At 41.2% G+C, this 14,288-nt stretch overlaps 1 protein-coding gene across 5 annotated transcripts in view; it reads left to right on the top strand.

The window, feature by feature from the left end:
* KCNH5 (potassium voltage-gated channel subfamily H member 5) overlaps nt 1–14,288 on the top strand; it is a gene marked incomplete at both ends in the record, with an annotated part of 574,893 nt that overhangs the window by 133,464 nt on the left and 427,141 nt on the right. For all 5 annotated transcript variants that reach the window (XR_013827023.1, XR_013827024.1, XR_013827025.1 and 2 more), the window contains one exon: nt 8,311–8,365. The remainder of the gene's footprint in view (nt 1–8,310; nt 8,366–14,288) is intronic.

The raw sequence follows: 14,288 nt of genomic DNA on the forward strand, positions 1-14,288 counted from the left end.
CAACACAACCTGGTAGTCCTGTCAGCAGAGCTTCTCAGATGTCCAAAGAAGTCAGAACACTTTCATTTTTGAAACCTCTGGTATATGAAGAAGTGAAATACAAAAGCAGATACACAGTTTACGTAATTGTATTTAACAAATCAATGTTGGTAACACATGCATGCACACCCAAATAGTATCATGCAACATGATTGTATTATTCATGTGATCCTGGTACCCTACAGGGTGGTCTGGAAGGGATCCAAGTTTAAAGTTGTGTGGGGAATGTCTTTCAGTTCTGTTTGTGTCATTCTGTAACTGAATGTTTAATCTTGATTGGAGATAAAGTGAAATAAAGTGAAAAGTCTAAATTTGAGACTTGGGCTCATGGCCCTCCTAGCCCCTCATGTGATAAGTTCCAGCATTTAGAGAAATCTGAGCTGTACAGACAGACCACTATTCTGTTTGTTTCTGCTGGTGGAAATCAGAGAGTGTCTGCTGTTCTCTTATCAGTGCAACAAACAGACAAAGTGTAGGCTGAACTCATCTTTATTTCAGGAAAATTGTGATGTACAATGAGAACTGGAATAGGAAGAGGAGCACTGCCTTAAGGTTTGATTCCAACGACCAGCACTAGGAGATGCAGAGGAAGGTACTTTTCTTCCCCAGGATTCAATGTCCTGTCATTTGAATGGGATTAGCTCTTCCCAAGGTCTCCACTCTGACTTCTGTGATCCTGTCTGTGTGTGGAGTTTGCACATATGCATGGGGCATGCTTTCTTAAAGGCTGATATAATCTAGCAGAGTAAAAGATTTGATCTCACAATTTTCAGGTTAGCTAGGTTAATTATAAAAGGTAATAAGTGGGTAGTTAATTAATCACTAAGTTGCTTATAGAGGTTTTTCCTTGAAATACAATTAATGCTTTTCTTTAGGTCAATCGCTATCTTTACAAGATCTAAAACATCAGGGAAAGCAGTGAATCTGGAGATGGAAGGAGTAAGGAATCAAATCTGAAAAGACTTATGGTTAGAAAGGGATGAGTCTGGGATAAAAATCAATAAGAAGGTCTTCAGATACAACCCTAGGACCCCATTAGATGTTTTTCCATTCAGTCTTTACTTCTTTCATTTTCTCACTGTGTTTCCTTTTTAGCTTTATTATCTTCTTCTCTAACTATTTTTGTCCATCCACCATTCCACTTTTGTCTTTTCATTTTTTAATAAGTTCAAAGTGTAAAGCATAATGACTTGACATATATCTTTTGAAATGATTACCATAATAAATTTAGGTAAGATCTGTCATCTCATATAAATACAAAAAATTATTTTTCTTGAGTGATAAGAACTCTTAGGATCTACTTTGTACATTTTAAAATTTATATAGTATAAGGTTTAAATTGGCAGATGGTAGAATACTCTTGGACAAGAAGAAAATCCTATCTATGAAAAAATTTTGACATTTTATTTTTCCTCTCTGCAAACAGTGATTAGGTGGAAAGTGGGAAATATTTTCCAGTAAATAACTCACACATTTGGACATATTTAGATGAGGGATGAGAAAATAAATGTATAACTTTAATTGAAGAGGAGGTTAAAAATCTGTATTTAAGGTCTTTTGTGGAAGTGATTAATTTATTAAAAATAGGAGAGGGTATTCAGAGGAAAACATTAGAAAGAAAAGGAAAAAAATTATGCTGTGATTTAAAAAGTTTGTAAGATAAAGAATATAGCAAAAAGGCATTTAATAGAGTTAATTTTTAAAATTTACTTGAATAAAAATCTTTTGGCTAGAGCAACAGATTTCTCTACAAAATATTATTCACATAAGTTATTCAAACATAATGGTAAATTTACTGATTCCAGATCAAGACAGATCTTGGGTGAGTTATGGGTGTGCCAGTCATGGTTCGCAAATTTCACCCTTGAGAGTTTTATTCCTTAAGATTCTGAAGATCTTTTGTCCCTCTGAGGTCAAATATTTCTGAAGGGTATGTTTGGTCCTTTATGCGTTTTGAGGGAAAGGGTGGTATCTGAGCGTGGCACAGGACCTGGAAGAGGGCTCACAGGGGCATAATCCCCTCTATTTCACCCATGTAGCAAGAACTATATTACCAGTGCTGTGTGGAAGGCTAAAGGCTGAGAGGCAGAACAATAACTCATTAATTCAAATTCTGAGGGTTATCTTGATGAGAAGGGCAGGGAACTCATTCTTGGAAAGTGAATGCATAGATTCCAGGGAAAAGAATAATGACCCCCAAGTGCATGGAATACTTGGCGTCACCATTCATAGAGATTTCCTTTGTTCATAACTGAATCCAACCTACTATTTAGAGAAGTCACTAAGTTAATCTGGAGAACTAAAAATTCAGTTCATGCCTTTGGCTAGGGGGTCACTGGGTATCTTTCTCCACCTAGTGGCCAATGGCTCCCGACCACAAAGTTAAAAGACAATTGGTTATCATGGCAATGAAACAGGCAAGGTTTCTTGTTTTGCGATACTAGGCTATCAGATCCTAGAATGAAGAAGATATTTAAGCATATGTTTGGAAAAGCCAGTGGGCGAATTAATAATTAGGTTGGCTTACATAGCTTCCATTGTTCAGTTGACATGCTTTGCATTCTAGAGGAGAAAGAGCAGTCAGGAATGCTTGCTGATAAGTAATGCACAAATAGAGTTAAAGCTTGAGGCCAATTTCATGATATCAGATGTTCACATTTTAAAACTCACTTTTCAAGGACAGAAAAAGATAAGAAGAAGAGATGCAAAGAAACTTAAATTATTAGTTTTATGTGATTTTTGGATAATCAGTTTCAATTATGCTCTGGGCACACTGTAGGTGCTCAGTAAAAGACTTTGGTATTGAATTGAATCTGATGGATCTGCCTGTGCCTCAATTTTTAAATTGCTCTTGTTGTTTCTACTTTTCCCAACTAAAATCATACTCCATTAAAAACAAATACATATTTAAAAATATGTATGTAATGAGCATTTTTCAGTTGTTTTCATGTTGGTCTCTGCAATATTTGACGCTGTTGGCTACTCCCTCCTTCTGGAAACTTTTCTCTTCCTCTCTGCTCTGGTTTCCATGACACCACCCTCTCCTGCTTGCCTCCTAGCTCCCTGGCAGGATTATTTTGTGTTTGCTTTCCAGTGTCACCCTTCTACCGTGGTCTCTTTAAATACTACTGTGGCCTAAGGTTCTATTCTTAGCCCTCTTCTTTTCTCCATTCAACTTGTCTTTCTCTATGATCACATATTAATATTTAAACTCTAATGTAGATACTGGTGGTTCCAAAGTCTCCATCTCCAGCTCTTACCCATTCTCTCCTAAGTTCCAGACCCAAATTCCTACCTGTCTGTTGGTTATCTCCACCACAGTACCCTGTAGGCACCTAGAACCCTGTGAAGTCCTACCTGAGCTCATTATTTTGTGCCCTTCTGCTACTTGCACTCTTGCTGGCATTGCCTATCTGGGTATGTGTCATTATTATTCGGTATTCAGGATCCAAAGGATGAATAGTGTTTGTCTTCCTATAGCACAGAGTTGATTCTGATAACAAAATTAACATTAATAATAAGAACTATGATTTATTAAGCAGTAACTATTTTCCATTTGCTGTGCTTGGTGTTTCATACATTGTGCCAGATAATTTCTGAACCTAATGCCTACATCAGTTTTTAGTTTTTTATTATTATTATTTTTTTTTGCGGTACGCGGGCCTCTCACTCTCCCGTTGTGGAGCACAGGCTCCGGACGCGCAGGCTCAGCGGCCATGGCTCACGGGCCCAGCCGCTCTGCGGCATGTGGGATCCTCCTGGACCGGGGCACGAACCTGTGTCCCCCGCATTGGCAGGCGGACCCTCAACCACTGCGCCACCAGGGAAGCGACTACATCAGTTTCTAGAGCAGCTATGATGAAAAGTTCTGTGCTTGTTGCTATTATCCCAGCTCAAGGACATGCCTCAGCTGTCCTGCCTCAGGGCTTCCTCTGAAGCTGGGGAAGGCTGCTGAGCCAGCGAACAAGCCAGCCATATTGTGAGGGGAAAGTTAAGCTCCCAGGAGCGAACCTCTCAAATGAGGAGTGGGAGTTTGTGGACTAATGCCCCAGCTTTCCATCCTTTAAAGGTATAACTCTGAGGGCCATTCTATAAGGCTCTTCAGAATGCTCCCTGCAGGATTGAGCCCCAGTTGCTTGGAGTAGTAACCAGTCCTAGAAAGCATCCTTAGTGGGCTTGGAGTTTCTCCCTCGTTAACTTACAATCCTGGCTCCCTGGGAGCACCTCCCAAACAAGCTACCTGAACCCAAACCCATTTTAGTCTCAACTTTGGGAGAACCCAAATTGAGACACACACATGTAATCCTCACTATAGACCTTCTTATGAACTAATACCAGCCTTAGCCCCATTTTATGGATGAGGAAACTGAGGCACAGAGAAGGTTACTAAACTTGCCCAGGGTTATTCAGCCTACTAGTTGAAGAACTGGCAGTCTGACTACAGAACCTTCTGTCTGCCAAAACAGTGATCTGAGGGGCAAGCAAGAGAATAGCTGGGAAGGATACCCGATTGGCTCTGATATCCATACATCACTGGCCCTTCAGTGTCAACAGATTTTTTCCTCAGCTTTTTCCAGTTTGATGATGAAAATTCTCAGGAGATTTTTGGTTTTATGAAAAAGTAGAATGGAAAGATTGACAGTTTTAAATATACGTGCCTCTAAAAAAAGTAGACTTGTATTTTATGACAAATTTAAAGGATGTTGATGATTTATAAGGGAAAATAAGAATAATTTTTGAAATTTTTTGACACTGTGTACTTGAGGTTAATGCTTGGATGTTCTTGTGGATCTCTTTGCTTTAAAAACAGAGGCATCTGGGGCTTCCCTGGTGGCGCAGTGGTTGAGAGTCCGCCTGCCGATGCAGGGGACACAGGTTCGTGCCCCGGTCTGGGAAGATCCCACATGCCGCGGAGCCATGGCCGCTGAGCCTGCGCGTCCGGAGCCTGTGCTCTGCAACAGGAGAGGCCACAACAGTGGGAGGCCCGCGTACCGCAGAAACAAACACACAAACAAAAAAAAACCAGAGGCATCTAAAATGTTTCCATAAAATGAGCACTCAGTTTCATTGTGAAAAAGCATTTTAAAATGTAGATAAAATGCTGATAAGCATTTTAGAAACATTAATGGTTCCTTGTATGATCATACTGAATCAGACAAAGGAGAAGTCAAAGATGGGAATTCACCTTAATTTAGAGTAGCAGATGGGTTTTGAAACTTTTTTGAAATTGGATGTAAAACGAGGAAAAGGAACCATGCTTTGCCCCAGGTTCTTTAGATACGTGATCTCCTTTCACTTTCCAACAACTCTGCAAACATTCCTGTCATTTTTCTTGTCTGGCAAATGAGGAATTAATTTTAAAGGATTTGACAAATTCCTTTTAAGTCACACAGATATTAAGTGGGAAGCTGGGACTTAAGCCTGGTTTGAGTGGCTCTCCAAACCACACTCCCATTACATTGCCTGGGAAATAGAATGTAGAAACAAGATGCAAGGATTTTGCAGATGCAAATTTATAATGAGAAATCACTGTATATAAGTTGTTCCAGATTATATGGTATGCCACCTAAAGGCTGATGGTGTGTTATAGGATATGCATAAATACATTTTGGTGGACCTTGAATTAAAGAAGACATGGAATGACTACTTGCAAAGTTCTTCTGACAGTGTTCACAAGAACAATCAAGGATTCTATATACAATAAAATCTCAAAAGTATTCCAATTTAGAAAGCTACTAACCTTGGCTAAATTATTATATTGAAAGAAGTTAACTTGTCTTGCTTTTATGAGAAAAGTGTCCAATGTGAGATGTTATGTTTATTTAATTATTTATTTTTAATTAAAATATAGTTGGTTTACAATGTTGAATTCATTTCAGGTGTACAACATAGTGATTCAATATTCTTATAGATCATACTCCATTTAAAGTTATAAAATATTGCCTGTATTCCCTGTGCTGTACAATATAGCCTTGTATCTCATTTATTTTGTACATAGTGCTATGTACCTCTTAATCTCCTACCCCTAGCTTGCTCCTCACCCAGCCCTCTTCCCACTGGTAACCACTAGGTTGTTCTCTGTATCTGTGAGTCTGTTTCTGTTTTGTTGTATTCATTCATTTGTTTTATTTTTTAGATTATACATATAAGTGATAATGTACAGTATTTATCGTTCTCTGAAATTTCACTAAGCTTGATACCCTCCAGCTCCATCCATGTTGTTGCAAAATTCCATTCTTTTTTATGGCTGAGTAATATGCCACTGAACATATATGCTACATCTTCTTTATCCATTTGTCTGTTGATGGAAACATGGATTGCTTCCATATCTTGGCTATTGTAAATAATGCTGCTATGAACATTGGGGTGCACATATCTTTTCAAATTAGTGTTCATTATTTTCTGGATATATACCCAGGAATGGAATTGCTGGATCATATGGTAGTTCTATTTTTAATTTTTTGAGGAGTATCCATACTGTTTTCCATAGTGCCTGCATCAATTTACAATACATTCCCACCAACAGTGTACAAGGATTCCCTTTTCTCCACATCCTCTCCAACATTTGTTATTTATAGACTTTTTGATGATAGCCATTATGACAGGTGTGAGATGATATCTCATAGTTGTTTTGATTTACATTTCTCTAATAATTAGGGCTGTCGAGCATCTTTTCATGTGCTTTTTTGACCATCTGTATGTCTTCTTTGGAAAAATGTCTATTGAGGTCTTCTTCCCATTAAAAATTTTTTTTTTGATAAATTGAGTTATATGAGCTGTTTATATATTTTGGATATTAACCCCTTGTTGGTCATATCATTTTCAAATATTTTCTCCCATTCTGTAGGTTGCCTTTTTCTTTTGTCAGTGGTTTCCTTTGCTGTGCAAAAGCTTTTAAGTTTAATTAGATACCATACCTTTGTCTTAGGAGGCAGATCCAAAAAAATATTGCAATGATTTATGTCAAAGAGTGTCCTGCCTATATTTTCTTCTAGGAGTTTTATGGTTCCAGGTCTTACATTTAGGTCTTTAATCCATTTTTAGTTTATTTTTGTATATGGTGTGAGGAAGTGTTCTAATCTCATTCTTTTACATATAGCTGTCCAGATTTCCCAGCATTACTTATTGAAGAGACTGTCTTTTCTCCATTATATGTTCTTGCCTCCTTTGTTGTGGGTTAATTGACCATAGGTGTGTGGGCTTATTTCTGCACTCTCTATTCTGTTCCATTGATCTATGTGTTTGTTTTTGTGCCAGTACCATACTGTTGATTACTGTAGCTTTGTAGTATAGCCTGAAGTCAGGGAGCCTGATTCCTCCAGATATTTTCTTTTTTCTCAAGATTTCCTTGGCAATTTGCAGGCTTTTGGGGTTCCATATATATTTTAGGATTATTTGTTCTAGTTCTGTGAAAAATGTCATGGGTATTTTGATAGGGATTGCATTAAATCTGTAGATTGCTTTGGGTGGTATGGCCATTTTAACAGTATTAATTCTTCCAATCCATGAACGCTGAATATCTTTCCATTTCTTTGTATAATCTTCAATTTGAGATGTTATCTTTCATACTAGTGGTTGGCACATTGACCAAATCTGGTCTTATCCCTGTTTTTGTACATTCCATGAGCTAAGGGTTTTTAAATTACTAAATGGTTTTTAAAAAATCAAAAGAAGAATAATATTTCTTGCCATTTGAAAATTAAATGAAATTCAAATTTTAGTGTGCATAAGAAAAGTTTTACAGACGTACTCATGCATTTGTGTATTGTTTATAGCTGTTTTTGCACATCTGAGTTGAGTAGTTGTGGCAGAGATTGTATGGCTCACAAAACCTAAAATATTTACCCTGTTTTATGCTATTTGGTGGCTGAAGGTAAGACTTGGAGCACTTGTTTCCCATGGCTTAATTTCCTAAAAATCATTAAAATGTCCAATGCAAATACACTCTACACCAAAATACTAATGTGCATGTACATTTTATTTATACATGATTGATTTTCTTCTCCAGTTTCATGATAACACTACCTGAAACTTTATATTTCAGAGTCAGCTCCAATAATAAATAACTATAGGGAGTGAGGACTGAATTCATAGGGGGAGTGGGTCATTCTTTGGAAAGCCATTTGCCTTGTAGGAATCATATTAACAGTGGTTATAATGGTGACCTAGCACTTTAGAGTTTAGAAATCATCTTTATTTACGAAGTTACATTTAATCTTGATATTTAACTTTGTGAGATCATATTATGATTACTTTCTCTTTTGTTTACAGATAAAGAAACTGAGGCTTTGTAAGATTAATTGACTTGTCCAAGATCCCCAAATCAGTAAGTGTCATCCAGACTCAGAGTATTTAATTTTCTTTTCTTTGTTTTTTTGAGAGGAGAGATTTTATTGTTAAATGGAAACATTTATGTTTTTATATCTCTAAACTATAAGAATGTTTTGTTATCAAAAAAGTGATGGGAATTTACTTAAGAGAACAGTTTTTAGAATTTTGATTTTATTTTTGGACTGCTTTACTATTTCTGGTGTTCTTCAAAGCAACATCCTTTTATCACCATAACTGCCAATATTTTATGCCAATTAAATTTCCAGCAGTGAGATAGATTTTACAAGTAGTGATGCATATGAGTGTATACTATAATTATTTTTACTTGTATGAGGAAATATGTTCATTTGATTATAGAAAAATTTCCATTTTAGTATTTTTCTGAATGAAAACCAGTATTTCAAATGAATAAAATATATTAAAAAGAAAAGAATCAATGTCCCAAGGCACATGAATGAATTAACAGTGTCTTAACGAAGAGTTTATTTGGATGTGTAGTTTACTAAAGATATTAATGCAGAATATCAAGCATTATATGACGTATTGGTGAAAGGGAAGAAGTCTTGTGCCTTTAATAAGTTCATGGTTTATGGCGAGATTAGCATGTGAAGCAATAATTACAGTATATCTCAGGTTGATACACGTTATCATGAAAATCTGTGTAAAAGTGCTGTGGGTACTAATTAATTCTGACTGTAAATGGAGAATATTGTCTAAAGGATGTGTTGAAGAATTGAGTGAATAGATGGTTTCGTCTAAGCAGAAAATATAGAAGAAGGGAAGTTTGGGGGATGGAGAGTGAATGACTCGGTGAGTAGGGTGGGGATGAAGAGAAGTTATTGAGTTTGGTTTGGACACGCTGAACCATGAACAGTTTAAGTAGGGGCTAACACAGGAAAACAGATGGTTGCAATATTTTGTGAAAAGGGCTGTGATCAATAGCATGAGGTACCAAAGGAGGACAGAAGATAGGCACTGACTTTGACCAAGAGAGGAAGTCTAGAAGAGCTTCCTGAAGGAAGGGACCTCTAAGCAGAGATTTAAGGAAAGAGCAAGAATTGTCTGGATAACATTGGTGGACCAGGGCTGTCATGTATGACTGTGTAGACACTGTAAAACTCCAGGGGATGGTGGTCACATAGACTCAGATGTGATTGGAGTTCTCCTGGAGTTCTTCAGTGCACAGCCTGTACAACCATATATGATGGACCTGTATGGGAATTGGGTGCTCTGGGTAGAAAGGAATGAAAGAGGGAGAAGGTTCCAGGCAGAGTAGGCCAGAAGAGAAGATAAGGGCTCTGAGGCAGGAGAAAGCATGACATGGTCAAGGAACCAAAAATGGATTTCAGTTTCTGTTGTGCAGTTCAAGAATGGGATAGGGATGTAGAGGAGAAATTGTTACTGACCCTTTCAGGTGGGTCCTAAGCAAGGATCCTCCTGCCAATAGAATGAGACCAAGTTCAGTAGATAAGCAAAGGAAAGCTTTAGTTTTTGATCAAAGAATGGAGAAACGTGAGCTCACGCTCTAGGGCACACACTCCCTGACAGGCAGGCTGTGGGTGGGGCTGCCTTGTAGGGGTCTTGTCGACGGGGAGGGGTTGGAGTTCTCGTGGGGCAGGCGCAGCTGCGCTGTTCAGGCTCCAGGTTGCAGTGCTGGGCGCAGCGTCTCTCCACTCGGCCCACCACCATCTTGAATGGCCCGCCCGGCTGAGGTGTCGGTGCATATGTTTTGCACCAGGAACTCTGGTCTGAAGGGCTAGGTGCCAGGCCTCTTCACGCGGGCTTTTATGAGCATGTGAAACTAGACAAGGTACCAAGGGAAAAAAAACGGTTAGACTTTATTTTATTTCCCAGATTCTATCTTTCTTTCCTGAGAATTGTTAATGGGCTTTGTCAGTAACAAATCCCTCCTCTGCCTTTTGTCCTCCTCATTCTTGAGGGCGCTGAGGGGCGCAGGTTCATCTTCTGTAACTGCTTCCTGCTGAGTCTGGGCATCGTCATAACCCCTGGTGGAGGAGCAGAACTTCTCCCCAGGCGCCTTTAGATGTGTGTGATTGTCTCCTGGCCTCAGTCCAAACTGTTCTATCCCTGAGCGACCAGCATTAGTTAACCTTTCGGAGACAAAGGATACCAGACAATTTCAGGTGCTTGCCTCATATACTAGCAAGAGAATAATAGTCACATGTCAAATTTTTCCTAAAGACGAAGACATCTAGATCTTTTGCCTGAAGACACAAGTGTGCCCTGCTGTCGAGGCTCACTGTCCTGGCCTGAGTATCCCTGGTCATACTTTTGTTGTTTTTTGGAAGAGAAGCTTCAGGTCAGAGAGAGGTTCACGCCAGCAGTCGGGGGGTCCATTGCCCCAGGTTGTCTTTCTGGAGGCTGGGACTTGGGGTCCCCTCTTCACTCGAGTGTGAGGTACCCCTGGACTGACCCCTCCAGCTTCAGGGCAGAACAGGCGGTTGGGATCGGCAAGTGGGGTCCATGTGCTTAGGAGTGAGCTGATTTTGCCGGCTGCCAGTTTTCCAGGGTTTTAGGTTCACCCAGTCTCCTGGCTGGAACGGGTGCAGGGCCAGGGTTGGTGGGTGCAGGCAGCACCTGGTTGCCATATTCGTGAGGGCTTTCGTGGTTGCTCCTATCTGGAGAGCATACTTGAGTTGTTCTATTTCAAGGGGGTTAAAGTGTCCCTCCTCTCGGGATTGGGGAATGGGTCTACCATACATCGGTCAAATGCACTAAACTTATCCCTTGGGGCTAACTGCGTGCGGAGCAGGACAATGGGAAGCAACTTAATCCAACTTTCTTGAGTCTCCTGACATTGCTTGGCTAAGGCCTGTTTCAAGGTCTGATTTGATCTCTCTACTTTCCCCCATGACTGGGGGCCTCCAGGCTGAGTGCAATGTCCGTTTTAGCCCAGGGCACTCATTATTCCCTTTTCACTAGAGACACAAATGCTGGACCATTACCGCTCTGTAGGGATCCTGGGAGCCCCAAACTGGGGAGTATTTCCTTTCGTAATGCCTTAGCCACTTCAGCTGCCATTTCAGTTGTAGCAGGGAATGCTTCTATCCACTCAGAACACGTGTCTGCTAGCACCGAGAGATAACTGAAGTTGCCCGTACTCTCGGCATGTGAAATCAGTCTGCCAGTCTTCCCCGGGAGACGTCCCTCTGGTCTGAATGGGCCTAATCTAGGGTCTCTGGGGGGTCTGGTGCTGGGGCTGTTCACTGTACAGATGGTACAGGTCTCAACTATCTGAGTGATTATACTTTTCATGCCAGGAGTTACCATGACCTCAACTAACCAATTACATAGGTCTTCCCTTCTGCAGTGAGTTTCTTGATGAGCCTCCCTGATGGCTTGACAGGCTGCAGTTTGGGGAAAGAAGTATTGCCCATGTAGCCACACATGGCCTCCTAGATCTGTGGAAGCCCCGTTCTGGGGTTTTATCTAATTCTTCCTTGTGTGGATTGGGGAATAATTGGAGGTATGAGGGGTAGTGGCCAAGTTACTTTACTGGTTCTAGGGCTGCCCTTTTGGCAGTTGCAGCCACCTTGTTGTTTCCCTTTATTACCTCTGCACCCACCTTTTGGTGACTCCCCCAGTGAATCACTGCCACCTTTTCTGGAAGCTGTACTGCTTCTAAGAGCTTCAGTATACTTAAGCCATGTTTCATTTGTTTATTCTTCACAGTAAGCACACCATACCTCTTTTCTTCCACATGTGCTTGTTGGTTGGCATATGCGTACTGGGAGTGTGTGTAAACATTTACCACCTTCCCTGTCCTGAGCATTAAGGCTCCTGTGAGGGCTACCAGCTTGGCCTTTGGGGCAGAAGTCCCTGGGGGTAGGCTTCTTATTTCTATGACTTGGGTCTATGAGGTTGAGACTCTCAGGACTGTGTATCCTGCCAGTCTTTTGCCTTCTCTGATAAAACCGTGGCTGTTTGTGAACCATCCCTCTTTGGTGTTTGGGAGAAGCTCACTTTCCAGGTCAGTACGACTGGAATAAATCGTGTCTATGGTTTCTATACACTCATGCACCAGGGTCCCCATTTCTGTGGGTGGCAGGGTGGCAGGATTTAGTGTGTGACAGGTTTTTATGGTAGCCACTGGTTTGTCTAAAAGCAGAGCCTGAACTTGAATCAACCTTTGGGGGATAGCCATTCTGTTCCCCTAGAAATGACTAAAGCCTAAACCTGGTGTGAAGTCCATATAACGACTGGCTGACCACACATTAACTTTCAGCTTCCTTTAGGGTTGTAGTCGCTGCTACTGCCTGTAGGCAGCGAGGCCATCCCTTAGTGGTTTGATCTAATTGTTTAGAGAAATAAGCAACCACCAGAGTAAGGGGTCCCAGTTTTTGAGCTAATACCCCAGAGGTGATTCCCCTTCTCTCATGAATGTAAAAGGCAAAGGGTTTAGCAGAATCTGGGAGGGGCAGGGCAGGGGCCTGAAGTAATTGCTTTCTCAGTTCTTGAGAGGCGCCTTCACATTCTGAATTCCATCCAAAAGGATCATCATCCTTTCCCTTCAATTTTTCATATAGAGGCCTAGCTATTAGACTATAGTTAGGGATCAGATGCAGCAAAACCCAGCCATCCCCAGGAAACTCCTAAGCTGTCTTCTAGTTTTAGGAGGGGTGAGGCTGCAAATGGCCTCTTTCCTTTCCTGGGGTAGGGTTCTCTGACCTTCTGTGAGAAAGAAGCCTAAGTAGGTCACCCTAGTTTGTGATATTTGAGCCATTTTCTTGGACGTCTTATATCCTTCATCAGCTAAGAGGTTCAGAGCGGCTACAGTATTTTTGTCAGAGGGCTCCTTAGTAGGGCTGGTGATCAGAGTATCATCCACATACTGGGGGAGGGTTCTTTCCTCCAGATGTAGATCTTTTAGGTCTTTAGCTAAAGTTTCCCCAAAGACGTTGGGGGAATTTTGAACCTTTGGGGCAGGACTTTGCAGCAGAATTGTTGTTTTTGTTGTGTGTTTGGGTCCTACCACTCAGAAGCAAACATTTCTTGTGACTCTGGGGCTAATGAAATACAGAAGAAGCCATCTTTTTTTTTGCGGTACGCGGGCCTCTCACTGTTGTGGCCTCTCCCGTTGCGGAGCACAGGCTCCGGACGCGCAGGCTCAGCGGCCATGGCTCACGGGCCCAGCTGCTCCGCAGCATGTGAGATCTTCCTGGACCGGGGCACGAACCTGTATCCCCTGCATCGGCAGGTGGACTCTCAACCACTGCGCCACCAGGGAAGCCCCAGAAGAAGGCATCTTTTAAATCTAATACAGAATACCAGGTCCTGGTGGTGGTAGAGTGACCAGCAAGATACAGGGATTAGGAACTACTGGATATATATCCTCAGTGGCTTCATTGACTGCCCTGAGGTCCTGTACCATCCAGTATTCCCCATTGGGTTTCTTTATGGGAAGAATGGGGGGTATCACAGGCTGATTGGCAAGGTCTAATAAGACCGTGGTCAGTTAGGCTCTGTGTAACAGGAGCAATGCTCAGCAAGGTGTTCCAGTGGAGAGGATACTGCTTTCTGTTGGGCCATGTATGTTGGGTTTTAGATGGACTGTCAGGGAACTGGCTCCTACAGCTCATCCTGCCCATCCGTGGGCCCAGACCTTGGGATTCACTCCAGCAAGGTTGACTTGCTCTGTCTGCAGAGGTCTGTCTTCAGCCATTAACATTATCATCTTGTGCCCTTAGTCTGAGGGGACACCAGTCTCCAGTTTGTCTCCCATCAGGTGGATAGTAGCCCCCAATTTATGTAAGATATCTCTTCCTATCAGGGGTATAGGGCATTCGGGAACATATAGGAAGGAATGGGTAAGCATGTGTTCATCCAATTTACATTCTAATGGCTCTATGAATGCCCGTTCTTGGGCCTTGCCTGATACCCCCATAATTTTACAACTC

This window comes from Stenella coeruleoalba (assembly GCF_951394435.1).
Source record: "Stenella coeruleoalba genome assembly, chromosome: 2".
NCBI classification, from domain to species: Eukaryota; Metazoa; Chordata; class Mammalia; order Artiodactyla; family Delphinidae; genus Stenella; species Stenella coeruleoalba.